Source organism: Lithobates pipiens, unplaced genomic scaffold, assembly GCF_037356315.1.
Source record: "Lithobates pipiens isolate NorthernLeopardFrog02 unplaced genomic scaffold, aLitPip1_a1.2 Scaffold_22, whole genome shotgun sequence".
NCBI lineage: Eukaryota > Metazoa > Chordata > Amphibia > Anura > Ranidae > Lithobates > Lithobates pipiens.
The window spans coordinates 278512092-278529425 of NW_027507784.1; positions in this window are offsets into that span (position 1 = coordinate 278512092).

Sequence of the window (17334 nt, forward strand, 5' to 3'; positions counted from 1 at the left end):
TCCCCCACCCCAAAGCACCTTGTCTCCATGTTGAGGGCATGCTGCCTGGTATTTTTACTGCACTTAAAATGCGCGTTTCCTAGCCGCATATGAAGCAGGGGAGGGGGGCACTCACTCATTCCCTCCCTTTCCTGACCTGGCAGGCTGTATGCTTGGATAAGGGACTGGTTAGGATTTTGAGGGAACCCCCACACTTTTTTTTTTCTTTTTAACTTTGCCATGGCTTACCGGCCCGCTCCTTGGCAACCAGCTATATACAGTGTTTTTAACCACTTGAGATCCGCGCTATAGTCAATTGACGGCTACAGCGTGGATCTCCTTTTCCGGGACTACGTCTATTGACGTCGACCCGTGTACGAGCGGCCTGCGCGCGCTCTGTGATCGGCGAGTCCATGAGACTCGCCTGATCACCGATCCGTGCAAGGGGTCGATTCCGACCCCTTATCACGTGATCAGCTGTCAGCCAATGACAGCTGATCAGGTGACATAACGGAGCCGGTAATCGGCTAGTATTCCTCCTCGCGCTGACAGCGCGAGGAGAAAAAAAAAAAGCCGATCACCGGCGGCCGTGATCGGGACATCATTCCCGATCACGGCCAGCAATGCAAGCGCCCACCTGCCCCCTGCCAGTGCCCACCTGCCCCCTGCAGTGCCACCCTAATAAAAAGTAAGTGCCCCCCGTCAGTGCCACCCAGCAGTGCCCATAGTGCCACCCAGCAGTGCCCACAGTGCCACCCAGCAGTGCCACCCACAGTGCCACCCACAGTGCCCACAATCTGCCTCAAAGGTGCTGCACCCCAGTGCCGCCCATCAGTGCCGCCCATCAGTGCCCAGCAGTGCCGCCCATCAGTGCCACCTATCAGAGCCACCTATCAGTGCCACCTATCAGTGCCCATCAGTCCCATCTATCAGTGGTACCTATCAGTGCCCATCCGTGCCACCCATCCGTGCCACCCATCCGTGCCATCTTATCTGTGCCCATCTTTGCCCATCAGTGCCGCCTTATCTGTGCCCATCGGTGCCGCCTTATCTGTGCCTATTAGTGTCGCCTTAACTATGCCTATCAGTGCCCACCAGTGCAGCCTATCAGTGCCCACCAATGCAGCCTATCAGTGCCCACCAATGCAGCCCATCAGTGCCCACCAATGCAGCCTATCAGTGCCGCCTAATCAGCGCACTTCAATGAAGGAGAAAAATGACCCGTTTGCAAAATTTTATAGCAAACTATTAAAACATGATTTTATTTTTATTTTTTTGCATCTTTTTTTGTTTGTTTAGCAAAAAATAAAACTCTGAGCTGTAACTAAATACCACCAAAAGAAAGCTCTATTTGTGGGAAAAAAATGATAAAAATTTCATTTGGGTACAGTGTTGTATGCCCGCGCAATTGTCCTTCAAAGTGCATCAGCGCTGAAAGCTGAAAATTGGTCTGGGACTGAGGGGGGTTTAAGTGCCCAGTAAGCAAGTGGTTAAAGGGGAAAAAACCTGTGCAGATCACATTACAAACGCAACACTTGGTGAAGTTTATTGCAAAACACAGGGGAAAAAAAGTCCCTGATTCTTTCCAAAAATAAACCAGCTGTAAAATGCATAAATGTGAACGTGTAACCATAGGAAACCATGGTAAATGGACTGTAGTGCGTTTCTGCACCCTGTAAAACGCGTAGGTGTGAATGTAGGGTTATTTTCCCTCATTCCACATCAAATGTCCCTCTTTCAGCTGTGGGATAACTTTTTTTTTTTTTAAATGTCATCTTCAACTGCCAGTGTTGTTTAAATGTTGTTGTGTTAGAAATATGTTTATTGACGATTTTGTGTCAAAAACACTTGCATTTTCCAAACACTTGTGGCAAAAAATTACCTTATCAAAGGACTCACCATGGAGTGTTTGCTTTCGGAAATGGGGTCATTTTGTGAGTATTTCCATTGTCCTGCCACTCCAGGGCCTCCAGAAATGTGATGGGTAGTCAGGAAATTAGATGTGTAATTTATGCCCCTTAAAAGCCCAAAAGGTGCAGCTTGGACTTTAGGCCCTTCTATGCAACTAGGCCAGGGCTTGACAAATTTGCTTTGAATCTAGTAACCAGGTAAAAAAAATTAGAAGCCAGTTTTTTTTTAACAAAGCTTTTTTTAGCCTTATAAAGGAGGTCTAGTGCTAGAATTATTGCTCTCATTCCATCGTAGGCGTGGTGATATGTAATTTGTATCACAACCAACATTTTCAGGTGTAGGCACCTTAACGTGTGCGTTTACGCTTGTATATGCATATATGTGGGGGCAGGGAGGCCCAATTTGTTTTTTTGGCGGGGGGGATTATATTTGCTTGGGTGTAACTTTAGATTTTTACACTGAAAAAACTTTTTTTTTCATCACCTAGGTGACAAAGTCCCCTATGTGGTGATTTTTTTGGGTGACAGGTTCTCTTTAATGAAATATTCAGGGTCTAAAAGACCCTGGATTTCTCCCCTGTGCTCCACTGAATGTAATGTAATGCAGATCTTACTGCTTTACATTTGGCCATGGAAACTGTCAACTGGGACCTGGAAGTGATGTCATACCTATCACTTTTGGGTCAGCAACAAGAAGGGGAGGAGAGTGGACATCAGGGCCGTCTTTAAGGCAGGGCAAAAGGGGCAGCTGCCCTGGGCCCTGTCATTGTTGTGGGGCCCAAAGCAGCTGCCTCATACTTGCCAACTATCCCAGTTTAAAATTCCTTGTCCCTTTAAGTTTTAGCCCTGTTGTTGTGTACAGATGACTCACCTGCAGACCCTGTGTTTACATGTAAATAACTGGCATTCATATGTAAATAGCAGTGGCATTACTAAGCAAAGAGCTGTGGCCATCTGCATTGATATGTAAATAAAGGTGGCATTCATATGTATATCATGCTTCCCTGCAGAGAGAAGATGATGTGCTGTAACCTCTAGCAATCAGTGAGCAGTATTACTGTACAGTAATCTCTAGCAACTAATTAACAAGCAGAAATCATTTGCTGTAACCTCTAGCAACTAATCGGTGAGCCATAATGTGTGCTGTAACTTCTAGCAACCAGTCAGTAAGCAGTAATGATATGCTCTAACCTCTGGCAACCAATCACAATTGCTGCCTGATCTGATACAGTAAACTGATTTTAAGTCCAGCTTCTATTTATTGTATGTCTCAGAGCAGGTGGAGAGTGAAATTGCATGGGAGGGGGCCCGGGGTCCAATCAATATTAAAGACGACCCTGGTGGACATATGTCCACTCAGCTCCCTCCCCTCTACACAGCAGCACCCGCTACGTGGTCCTCGGCCTGGAGATGGGAAAGCGGGGCCCAGGATAAATAACAGAGGGCACGTGGGGTGTGTGGAACAGCCGATTTATCAAGGCGTTCACCATGTAGCTTTTGGTGGCGATGCTCCGTCCTCCTCCAGCCCAGTCATCTATCACGCACCGAACTCTGCACATGGACCGCTCCGACATCTGATTCACCCTCCCGGATAGGGGACACACCTGATCCCATCCAATCAGCTACGTATTTCAGCCCAGCACACGCCCCAGAAGATGGAAGGCCCAGCCCCTTTAGGATGAATATCACCTCCGAGACCTGATCAGCTTGGAGCATGCAAGCTGGTGTCAGCAGTGAATGTGCTGACAAAAGCCCAGGCGCCATGTAGGGTTGCCACCTCATCACTTTAAACCCAAACACATGAATTACACAGGTTCTGAAGCTAATTAAGGTGGTAATTAAACTCATTTGGTGCCTTATCTGCATTAAATTAGCCTCAGAACCTGTGTAATAAATATGTGTTTGGGCTTAAAGGGATGAGGTGGCAACCCTAGCGCCAGGACACAATTCCTAGTTGCAATGGCGACCTGGCGCCTGGGATTTGTCGAGCCCTGATCTAGGCTGTGAAAAAGTCTCACATCTGGTATCCCCATACTTGGGAGGCATAGCATAATGTGTTTTGTGGTGTTAATATAAGTATGCTCATGTTACGTGTGAGAGATAACTTGTTAAAATGACAACTTTGCAAAAAAACTTTATTTTCCAAAATTTTGTGACAAAAAAAAGTTTAAAAAAACTCACCATGCCTCTTACTAAATAGTAAATACCTTGGACTGTTTACTTCCCAAGAATAGGTCATAGGGGATATTTGTACTGTCCTGGCATTTTCAGGCCTCAAGAAATGAGATAGGCCATCATCGTAAATCGAGACTGCTCAATTTTCAGATATATATCCCATAGTGCAGGGATATGCAATTAGCGGACCTCCAGCTGTTGCAGAACTACAAGTCCCATCAGGCCTCTGCCTCTGGGTGTCATGCTTGTGGCTTTCAGAGTCTTGCTATGCCTCATGGGACTTGTAGTTCTGCAACAGCTGGAGGTCCGCTAATTGCATATCCCTGCCATAGTTTCTAGTCTCTACAACTTTCACTTATAATAAATAAATAAGACTAAATAATTTACACCGATTTGGTTTACTTTCACCAAGAAATGTAGCAGAATACAATTTGGTGGTCTAAATTTATGAAGAATGATTATATATTTGAAAAATTCTATAACAGAATTCTTTTTTTTTTTTTTTTTTTTTAATTTTCAGTATTTTTTAATTTATAAAAAAAAAAAAAAACTAGGGGTGAGTAAATGCCACCAAAAGAATGTTCAATGATAAAATAATAAAAATTTCATTTGGGTACAGCGTTGCATGACTAAGTAATTGCCATTAAAGCATGACAGTGCTAAAATCAGAAAATTGGCGTGGGCAGGAAGGAGGTGAAAGTGTCTAGTATTGAGGGGGATAAAAATGCTGCTTGTTTAAATAAAAAAATTGAAACATATCCCCCTGTGCGATTCACATGTAATTCAATAGGGGGAGGTTTGAGCCCATTTATTTTGAATAGTCTCGAATCACACTGCACTGCCCCAAAAGTAGTGCATGCACAACTTTTAGAAATGCACTGAAACCGAGTCGCATGGTACTTCTGTTTCCCGAACCATGTTCTGGTGTGAATGGGGCCTTAACCTTACGAACTATTTAACTATGTAAAAAAAAAATAGAAAAGTAGAGGATAGAAAAGGCGTGGAACGTTTTTAAACAAAGGGTCAGTTTACTGTCCTTCATATGGTAGGAGGGTCAGACAATGAGCAGCAGGAGTAGTAAATGCCTCAGCATTATAGAGTAAACAATGCCCCAGGCTGGGAAGGGGGGGGGGGGTCAGTGAAAGGAATTGTGCCTTATATACACAGGCACCAAAGGGGCAATAAAAATAGGTGGCTGATGCACGCCTTTTATGACTGCTCGCCTAAAACTTACTGTACCTTGGCAGCTGGAGGGGTTCGTACACATGCCACAGCAATTTAAATCAGCATGTCAGGTTTGAATGGCAGAATCCCTGCAAAAATTAATGTATTCAAGTAATTGAAAACCACACTTAAACCCAAATCCAAACGTGGTATTTAAACGTAAAATCCCACTTTGGATGAAAAACAATGAGACAACAGTATTTCCTGTACCCCATTATTGGTGTCAAGTGAGAAATAGTGCCCTATCATTGGTGTTAATGGGGTAATAGTGTCGGACAGTTGGTGCCAGTGGAAGGAATAGTGCTCCTGCATTAGTGTTAGTGGGAGGTATAATGCCACATAAATGGTGGATGTTAGTGGGAGGAATTTGTCCCTTTATTGCTGTCAGTGACAGTTTTTTTTGCCCCCATTGTTGGTATCAGTGGAAGGCATAGTGCCCCATTGTTGGGATCAGTGGGAGGAATAGTACCTGATCATTGATATCAGTGGGACGAATAGCGCCCCATCATTGGTATCAGTGGGAGGAATGGTGCCCCATCATTGGTATCAGTAGAAGGAATGGTGCCCAATCATTGGTATCAGTGGGAGGAAAAGTGGCCTATTATTGGTATCAGTAGGAGGAAAAGTGGCCCATTATTAGTATCAGTGGAAGGACTACTGCCCCATCATTGGTATCAGTGGGAGGAAAAGTGGCCTATTATTGGTATCAGTGGGAGGAAAAGTGCCTCATTATTAGTATCAGTGGAAGGAATATTGCCCCATTATTGGTATCAGTGGGGGGGGGGAGTGCCCCATAAGTGGTTTCAGTGGGAGGAATGGTGCCCCATCATTGGTATCAGTGGGAGGAAAGTGGCCTATTGTTGGTATCAGTGGAAGGAATATTGTACCAGCATTGGTATTAGTGAGAGGAAAAGTGTGCCATCATTTGGTATCAGTGGGAGGATTAGTGCCCAATTTTGTGCCACAAGGAGGAGTGCTCCAAGAACCAGGTAAAACCATACAAAGGACCACATCTGGCCAGTGGGCAGCAGTTTGGGGACAATTTGCATAGTGGATTTAAGTGATAATTTCTGCACTTGAAGGCATGGCCCACATCCTTTATATAGAAAGGGAATGTGTATTGCTAGAAAGTGTCCCTCTCACCAATTTTAGAAAGCACTATATGCTTGTATAGACAAGCCAGAAAGAACCCTAGTGACGCATTGACATCATTCCAAAACTTTGTCATAATAAACTAGAATCTGACATGGAAGTACTTGGAATATACTGTATATACACACAAACTAAAAACACAAGAAAAATGTTTCACAAACAAGTTTAATATGTACAAGGAATCAGCTGTGTCCACTAATTACAGCTCCCCCCCCCCCCGCCCTTTTCAGTAGCGTCGTAGGAAAGGATTGAAAGATTTTTCCTCCTTTTTTTGTGCTGTAACAGGAAGTGAGAGGAAATCTCCCTAGAGTGACGGAAATGTGCCCTTAGACAGTTGTCAACAAATCGGTCCCCATTAGAAAATGTCCTCTCTGTTGTGGTTCTGGTGACAACTTAGTGAAAATGAGGTGCAATGTGGTGTGGAGCCATTCATTCTTAATGGCACCCCAGCACACTATTACAGTAGTGGGCAATGCAGCTGCACTGTAGAACACCACAATGCACATGTTGCCATTGTTGTAATACACTGCATCATATTACAAAAATTAAAAAAAGGAAAAAGGATGAGTTCCATTTTATAATATGGTGGTAAGGTGTACTGTCAACACATTCAAAATGAATGGGCCACCTTAACGCACTGCACTTAAATGCACAATAAGGCATTGCAATGATGCAAACTTGTTAATGCAACAAATACTGTGAATGGGCACCTGAAGGCTGACCATAAAGGTAAATACTTCTCTCATGCAGCCCAAAGAGCTAAACAAGAGAAACCCATAGATTCCCCCATCCATGCTAAATAGTGTGGATGAACTAGTCTCCCACTGCCAGCTATTGCATTCTGCCAGGCGGCACCTGCGGGTGTCAAAACACCCAAACAGAAGCTGCAGTTGATTGGCTGCAGTCACTGTTTGACCAGCCTTTTTCCACCTAGCTCTTTTGATTTCCCAATGGAAGCTTGTGGAGCTGGGTGTTGTTAGAAGGGCCACCCACAGCTTGAATTTCGGTTGAGTCACAGGAAATGGCTGGAATTTGAGCTGTTTATGGCCATTTTATTGTATACAGATTGTCTATAGCTAGCTTGAGATCAGTTTTATTTTATTCCTCCATACAAATCAGAATAAATGTAAACACATGGTAAATGGATGGCAACAAATGTATCTCATTGGTCTCATACCTCCTTTGTTCAACATATTGTTATTTGTCTATTTTTTTATTTAATTTTTTACATACAAAATATAATGAAGTCAACAGTGCCTCATTAATGAGGAGTTGAAAGGTAGCAGATTCAACCATAGAGATAAATGCTTCAAAACACCTGAGTTTAGAAACTGGGGAGACATTGGGAAAGACTGGGAAAGATTAGGGGGTTAGGGAAGAGGATGGGAACATATAAGGTTACAATGCACGGGGGGTTCCCCCTGCTGACCCCGGTGGGAGCACAGCCCATGCTATAGGTTTACGCTTTATACTCTAGGGCGTCTCTTCGCCCAGCGATTTTCCTATTTTCTCTTCTATGTCTTAGTAAATTAAACTTGCATGCCTGGTGCATCGTTACTTGGATCAAAATCTGCAAAAACATGTCTCTATTAAGCACAGATAACTTGCAAAGTATAATGTAGTGCAGTAGCACATCTTGTTGTGTACAGCAGAATATTCAACTGTGTATGATTTAAGCCTGGTACACACTAGGTTGAAAGAAAAAGGCCGAATGTCAGCTGGTTTCTTTTGAACTGGCTGATGCCACCTGATATTCGGCCTGTGTGTACTAGGCTTTAAGCCCTGTACACACAGGACAAATGTCAGGAGACAATGGTTGGTTAAAAAAAAAAATCCGACACTCGGCCAGTGTGTGTCCCAGAGGATGCTAGGACTGTGACATCATAATGGGCGGGGACATCATCCGGTGATGTCCCTATATAAGTTGGTGTGCGCCCCGTCCCTGCCATTGTGACCAGAGGCAGCGACGAGGCAACATCTCCAGAAGAGAAGAACAGAAGAAGAGAAGAACAGAAGACGGCAGCAGCGGCGACAGAAGACCGGGCCACCGCTTGTAAAAGAGCTAGAAGAAGGCGCCGTGGCCCGGCAAGAAAAACCGAAGAGGGGGACAAGACCCCCGAAGTCGGAAGAAGAGGGCGGCGGCGTAGAAGAAAGCCGGGCTCCTCTGCTAGTGAAAGAGCTAGCAAAAGAGCAGAAGATAGCGGAGTCCGGCGAGAAGACCCCCGAAGACGGAAGAAGACCCCCGGAGCTGTGCAATAAACTATTTTAACCCTTGTGTGTTGTGTTTTTTTTTTTACTTTTTTCACAGGTGAATGGGTAGGGGTATATTGTATCCGGGGGCCCCCTTATTAAAGGGGGCTCCCGGATTCCGATAAGCCCCCCGCCGCAGACCCCGACAACCAACGGCCAGGGTTGTCGGGAAGAGGCTCTTGTCCTCATCAACATGGGGACAAGGTGCTTTGGCAAGGCACCCCCCCATGTTGAGGGCACGCGGCCTGGTATGGCTCAGGAGGGGGCGCGCTCGCTTGTCCCCACCCCCTTTCCTGGCCGGCCGGGTAGCGTGCTCGGATAAGGGCCTGATATGGACCTGGGGGGACCCCCACGCCGGTTCCCCTTTAAGTCCATACCAGGTGACGGGGCCAGCGACGCCTCCTTCGCTGGCCCCAGCTACCTGGAGACGCGCTCAAAATGAGCGGACTTTCCTCCGCGTGTGTGGGCGAGTTCATTCATTTCAAAAGTACGGCGGATAGTCCGGTGGACTTAGTACGCCGTATTAGTCCACTGAAAAAGTGCCGTGTGTGGGCAAGTAGCTCGTTCGGAAAGTCCGGCGGACAGTCCGGCAGAAAGTCCGCCAGACTAAGTCCGCAGGATAGTCTGCTACGTGTGTACGCGGCATTAGAGGAACTGTTCCTAAATTGAAACCAATTCCATCATTACGCCTCAAATATCACTTTTTTTTGGTCTGATATAAATACTGCTATTAAAAAAATGTGTTATACAATACTAAGGGGTAAACTCACTAACAAATATCGCATGTGTTTTTTGTCTTTCTTTGGAAAATATCGCATGCAATAATAAAAAAATAAATTCATCAAATTAAAATAAATTATATATATATATATATATATATATATATGAGATAAATAAATATATATGAGATTAAAGTGGTTGTAAACCCTTACAAACCACTTTGACCTACAGGTAAACCTAGATTAAGGCTATCTCCCAAACCTAAACGGTTTAGGAGATATTTGCCCGAAGACGGGCACCGCTATCTACGGCGCATGCGCATGCATCGATGACGGCTCCCGTGCGCATGCGCGGGAGTGACGTCATCGCTGCTCCGGCGAATCACAGCGCCGGAGCAGCGAGACCCACGGAGACCCACCAAGAAGATGGACGCTCGGAACTACAGGGGACAGCGGTGACTTCGCTGGCTCCTGTGTCAGGTAAGTGACATATAATGGACTACTATGCGATGCTTTGCCTTTACAGGGAATGAAAGAGGAAGTAAACTCATCAGGGTTTACTTCCTCTTTAACATCAAGTCACTAAAAAAAAACACGCATTCCGTACTCTCATGGTACAGGCAGGGGATATTATAGAAATATACAAAATAACAATGAGAGGAACTCTGCACTGGCCAGTAAGTTGAAAGTATACAATGTATCTGTGTGTAAATATTCTGCCCTGATCTCAGGAATGTACATTCATTGTAACATTTTACTAGAAGGAGATTATTTTGTGCCTCTGGAACCATTCAAATCAGTGCGACTCCAATTTGCACCAATTTGAAAAAGGTTCCTGCACTAATTTTGGTGATTTCATGTGCCACTTGCATGTCAGCAAGCTGCACATGAAATTGCACTGACTGACGGCCTGAAGTAGCGCAACTTCAAAGCCGCATTCAGCGTGAATGGGGTATGAGGCCACATGCACACTGATTGTGCCTACATTTGTAGAACAATCTTCCTCTGATGTAGTGTTAGTCTGTGAACAAACAATTGTGATAAAACAACACTAGGTTTAAGTGCCAAATATTGCAAAAACAAATATTTAACACATTTTTAAAACGCACATTTTTTTTAGTAAATTTACTACTTTGAGATAATTATCAGATGACTAATTTTAAGGCAAAAATTAATGCAGTATTCATTCTAGTGAATTTACCCCTATATCCTTCATACAGCCATTAGATTATAGGATATTGCCATTTTGGGTTATTTTGTGTGGATTTAGGCCTGTTTTGTTTCACACTTGTGCAGGTTGCAATTTGCATATTGCAGGTGCATTTTGCGTTTTTCAATATACATCTTTAAACCATTGAAGTCTATGAAACAATAAACCAGAAAAAAAAAACCTGGCCCTTTCCATAAAATGCACAGATGTGACCTACATCCATAGGAAACCATGTTAAATGGACTGTAGTGTGTTTCTGTCAAACTGAAAATGCACAAAAAAATGCATAGGTGTGAACCAGACCTTAACCAATTATGTTTTGTGCATTCATCCCTCCTTCTCCATGCAACAGGAGGTGTAGGAGGGCCGTGTTTCTTGCATACATCCTTTGTGCTCTCAGAAAGTTGGGAGTTATGACTACGGGAACATTCAGGCTGGATTCACACCTATGCATTTTTAGTGCTTTTTGCATTTTGCAGGTTTGCACTACAGTCAATTTAAAATGGTTTCCTATGGAACACTGTGTTCTGTGGTGCAAATCTGCAAAATGCAAAAAAGCAATAAAACTGCATAGGTGGGAATCCAGCCTCAGGCTCACTTTCCAGGGCACCCTGTATATTTCTAATGAGCGTGACTCATGTGTGCATATTGTACATACCGTATTTGTAGGAATCAGACAGAATTATTGCTAGAATTATTTCACTTAAAGTGAAAGTTCACCCTAGAACAGGGGTGCCCAACCAGTGGCCCGGGGGCCACATGTGGCCCACAGGGCCCTCTGATGTGGCCCGAGAGCTCCTGCTCTGGGATGGCAGGTTGGCAAGCCCAGATTGCAGGTTGTCTACCCGCCATGCCAGAGTATCAGTGTTGTGAATGAAGCCGGCGGTAGAGGAAGCAAGCAGCTGCAGAGCAGATCCGCATAAGCCAATGCTTGCTGTATAGCACCGGCTCCTGTCATAGGTGGAGTGATAGCAAATGCACTCTGCCTGGGACAGCAAGTTCATTACTAAAATCACAGTGTATATATGGATATATTTTTTCTGCAGTGGTTACTGAGCTGCTTTTAAACGGATCTGCAGGTGTAGTGCAGTGCACCTGCGACTTACCTGCACTGAGCCATAGACTTCTGGTTTTGCCTGTGGGTTTGGTGGACTTTCAGAAAGTGCACCACACCTGCAGGATATGATAGAATTCTATGGAAAAGTACAGCTAACCTGCAGGAAAACCACAGGTGCAGGTAGACCGCAGACCATCAGTGTAAGAGTAGCCTTAGGCCCCTTTTAACATGATCTGTCTGACCCATTCGGACCCTCCATTCACCTTCTATGGAGCCGCAGATGTAAACAGATTTGTGTCGATTTACATCTGCCACCTTCCAATCCAATATGCAAAAAAAAACAAAAACAGAAAGTGGATCCATCCCCTTGCATTTGATCAGATGAGAGGGCCTACAGAATAGAGTGGGCAGTGTCTGTGTCTGCTTTTCATACGTGGAACTGTCATCTGCCCATTGTGGCCCACGACTGGTTACTAAGTCGCTTAAGTGGCCCTCGCTCTTCAAAAGGTTGGGCACCCCTGCCCTAGAATGAACATATATTGATTGAACATCAAACAGTCAATTAAAAATGGTCCACCATGTTAAACTTCTGGCTATTCTCCCATGGACAAGCAATCAGTATTTGACAACTACTTCATTTTACCAATGACACCATACAATTCATGGTGCTCCTCAGCCCCCTACATGCTATCTATGTCCTACAGCCTAACTTTAAACTGCTTGAACATGCTTTTTCTGTGCCCTGATGCTGTCAAAGATGTAGATAGCAAAAGGGGGACTGAACAACACCATGAGGGTTATTTACAAAAGGCAAATCCACTTTGCACTACAAGTGCACTGCAAGTACACTTGGAAGTGCAGTCACTGTAGATCTGAGGGGGACATGCAAGGAAAATAAAAAACAACATTTTAGCTTGTACATGATTGGATGATAAAATCAGCAGAGCTTTCCCTGAGATCTACAGTGACTTCACTTCCAAGTGCACTTGCAGTGCACTTGTAGTGCAAAGTGTATTTGCCTTTCGTAAATAACCCCCCATGAGTTGCATTGCGTTGTGTCACTGGTAATAACCAGCAGTTTCCCAATGCTGATTGCTTGACAAGGGGAGTGCGTACAGAAATAAAAAAATGGTGCTATGCATTTATCAAGGTATGTGGATTATATGACTGTTTAATGTTTATAGAGTAATTCTAGGGTGAGCTTTCACTTTAAGATATACAGTAGATTCTACGGCATCAATACAGCAACCTTATCCTGAGCAGTTTGCACAGATCAGAATATAAGTTTTATATATGTTTTATCTCTATGGGCATTACCATATATACATGGCTTAAAAAACATTGATAATGTTTTAATCAAAATTTCAAAAGCCTTTGTGACTTTACACAGGAATGACATTGTGTAAGAATGATTTCACAAAGCAATGGCTCCATACAAGTCTGACACCACTTAGAAGGTGATTCATTCAGAAGTGTAATGAGACATGTGTACATTAAGTTTAAAGCGGACCACAGATGATTTTCTTTCCTGCTACTACAAGAAAGAAAATAGCTTGATTTATGACAGTCAGCGTTGATGGGGGAATTCCCTCCTGTGGAGCTATTGTGTTCTTCTGACTAGGGAGGGTCCTTGCTAGGAGAACACAGTGATTTTTGCTAGCTGCTATAGACTCTGACAATAATTGTATGTAAAAATCCAGCATGCTGGTTGTACCAAAGCCAAATCGACGGATAAACTTGGGTACAAGCAGTCTGCCCATACATGGTTCCAATCTCGGCTGGTCCATGGTGGACCGTCTGAGATTCGAACCTCTATGGCCAGCTGAAAGTGGTTGTAAAGTAAATTTTTTGACTTTTACCTACAGGAAAGCCTATAGTAAGGCTTACCTGTAGGTAAAAAAAATCTCCTAAACCTGTATGGTTTAGGAGATATTCCCCTCGCAATGCACTGCTGACTGCAGAAACCCGGAAGAAATGCAGAGGGAACATGTCTGCTCCCTCAGCGTGGATCGGGCCAGATGTCGGGGCCTTGTTCTAAGGTAAGTATTTCATAATGAGCTAGTATGCGGTGCATACTAGCTCATTATGCCTTTTCCTTTGCAGGTGAGTAAAAAAAATAAAAACTTCAGCGGGTTTACAACCGCTTTAAGGCTGACCAGATTTCCACTGACATGTCGTTAATGTGTGCAATGCTTGCAGTATACATGTGTCCAAGATGGAGGGGGGCATCTATGCACTCACTGCACACACTAGAGATTCCATTTAGAAAGCACTCCTCGCCACAATACCATCTTTTTAGTTGCAGTCGTGCCTGTCATTTGTGACAGGAGGTCCATATGTGCCAGCACTGCACCCACCCTCTAAATATTTGCTGATCAAGTACACACATAATATGTACGCCCACTCTCACATCCAGACTAATGCCAGCGGATATGCAGGCCAAGCTTTTTCCTGGTCCCCACAAAATTCCAAATAATAAAAGGTATTAACAAAACCAAGTAATGTATGTAATCTAAAGATCTGAGAGATGAGGGGTTCAAGTGTCTACTGGGTGCAAATTAATGGCTACATGTGACCACTGCCTCTGTCTGAACCTAGACTTGGTTTGTGTCCAGGGTTGTGAGCTCTGTCTACATGCATGCTGGACAATGCTAAAGTATTTTACTAAAAGTGGAACTTTAGTCAGAAAACTAAGTCGTGCTAGATCACTTCAGGCTGGCCCCTTTTACAGGTATAGCTATGTAAAACATAAAAAAAAATTCCACTAATACACTATCTTGCCTTGTTCTGCACATGCTCAGTTGCTCTCCATTTTTAGGCACTGCTGAGTTTTTAGAGGTCGATCTGCTGACAGCCTTAAAGCTGAGTTTCAGAGGGGGCGAATACCCTCTTTTTAGAGGCATCCAGCTCCCACTTCCTCCCGGGGCTTTGCGGCACCAGAAGGAAAATCACCTCTCCCCCCTCCCTCCCTGCAGTCATCTGGGACACGTCACTGGTCCCAGAAACTTGCCCGGCCATTCACAGCACAGCTCGTGCATGCGCATTGCGTGCCCAGCTGTGAAGCCACAGGGAGAGAGGAGCAGGGCTTCGTACGCCCGCATCGCTGGACCGTGTGAGAGGTACGTGCCGATTATTAAAAACCAGCAGCTACACTTTTTGTAGCTGCTCACTTTAAAAAAAAAATTTCGGCGGAACTCCGCTTTAAGCGTGCCATAAATTCATCCAATTCTGCAGGGACCAGCTGAATTTCGATTTATCTGCGCTTGTTCTTGTTCAACAGAAATCAATCTAATGATCGACTTCTGTCAAATAGGAGCACTTGAAAATGTTGATTCAATCAGCGGCTGCAGCCAAAACATAAGGAATTTATGGGCATCTATGGGCAGCCTTCCCTACAAGACAAGTAATATCATTCTCCATTATCTTCCTTTTCTTTCTGTGACAGTCACTTTAAAATATTAATCAGCTAAAACTCTTACCAAAAGGTTAATTTACCGACACCCTTCCGATCAAACATAAAATAAGAGTTAGTTAGTTGTTGCATATATGGTCCTGAATCATCACCTATTCAAATTCATCTCAAAACTTTCACACCTGTTGCATCTTTAGGGCAAACTTTGCCTAGACATTACCCAACCCATTCAAATTCAAATAGGAATTAGACAAGCAATATTCTAACCTAAAACAAAAAACCCAATCTGCCACATACGTTTTATGTGACTATCAACAGAACAGCATGACTTCTATGTGCTCAGGATGGAGTCAAAACACAACTCACAATGAATACATGGATTACAAGGTGCTGGCCTCAGGTGGAACCTATTTATTGCACATTTATATTTAAATGTATGACAAAAGGTTGCAACTGTTTTCACTTCATATTGTTTGTGCGTTTGTAGATGTCATTTACATTATATCCTTAGGGAAAGGCACAAACACCTTTTTTTGGGATCTCACAAATATGTGTTCTTAAAAACACAACTGGAAAAAATGCCACACCTCTAGATATAGTACACTGGGAGACAGTGTCAGCCTATAGGACAAACTGTGTTACTGGCAGGAAGCAGGATCACCAGGAGAAAAAAAAAGAACATGAACACTAAGGCCTCATTCAGACGAGGCGGATCCGCTTGCACGGAGTCCGCCTCTGTCCGCTGGCTCAGCGGGAGATCTCTCCGTTGTTCTCCGCTGAGCCGGCAGATGACAGGTCCATCTCTGCTCACTGAGCGGGGTGGGACTTGTCGAGCGCCGCTGGATTCTATGGAGAGATCGGATGAAAACGGACAGCATGTCCGTTTTCATCAGATCTCACCCGATCCGCCAGCGACGGATCCGGACGTAGGGCCATCCGTCTGCTTTTGGCGGATCGGACCGTGTCGGATGTCAGCGGACATGTCACCGTTGACATCCTTCGCTCCATAGACCAGCATGGAGTGCCCGTTCAGGTCCGCCATCAAAACAGGCAGACCTGAACAGTTCGACAGTGTGAAAGGGGCCTTAAGCAATTGTTCATTCAGGCGAATAGGTAGGATTTGGCTGGTAGCATTGCCTGCTGAGTGCGTCAAGAGAGACTGTTTTTGCCGCACATTGATGCAAAGCATTGCGGCTGTGGCATGTGTACACCCCCATCCGCTGCCTTTAGCAGGGTCTAGACAGGCCCTTTTTTTTTTGTTGTTCAAAGCTGACAGATCCCTGCATCCACACAAGCGATGTGGATACAGAGATCTTACCTGCTGCACTATTGTATTCTTACATCAGGTATTGCCAGATCATATCAGCGCTGCAGTGGCTGATCAAATGCTGGTTTTCCAGCAGGACTGTTTGACAGAAGCTAAGCTAAAGACCAACTTCTGTTGAAAAGACAGGGTATACATGTACCGAATTTCAATACGTGTATACCCAGCTTTAGGCTGGGTTCACATATGTCCAGCTGCGGTTTGCAGTCCGGAGTCCGGTGCATTTCTGTTCACCGATTCAGGTGCACATTTTTGGCTAAATTTGCACCTGAACCGGACCCAAAAACGCACAGGACCCTTTTCAAAACCGCACTGTGGCCGCCCCAGACATGTGTGAACCAGTTCCATTGAGAGCAGCTCGCATTCACATATTGTGCGAATTGGATGTGAGTAAAAATGCATCCTAAATGCATTCGCATATATCCAAACCCAGCTTTAGCCCACATTCACATTGGGTGGATTTGACATGAGATTTGACATGTCAAATCGCATGCCAAATCGGAAGCTATTGCCGGCAATGGCACCATCCGAATCGGTGTGACAACGACTTTGCAGGGTGGCTCTGATTCCCAAAAGTAGTTTCTGCACTACTTTTGGGGACTTCAGGGGTGATTTCGATAGACATCTGTCCATGAACCCGCACAGATGTCTGTCAAATCGCCCCAAAGCCAAACTGAAATGCCGGTTTAAAATCATGCAAGTTCAGCTTGTGTTGATGCAAGGATCTGTCAGGTTTTTTTTTTTTCTCGTTTAACCCACTGGTTGAATGAATGGGTGTATGTACCCAGCTTTACTCATGTTTGTCTGTACAACTGAACAGTAGATGGGAATACAAAGCTAATACAATGCTGCCTCCAACAATACATTAAGGCCTCGTTAAAACCTTGAAGCTTGTAGCTCTAAAACGCTCAAAAAGTCAAAC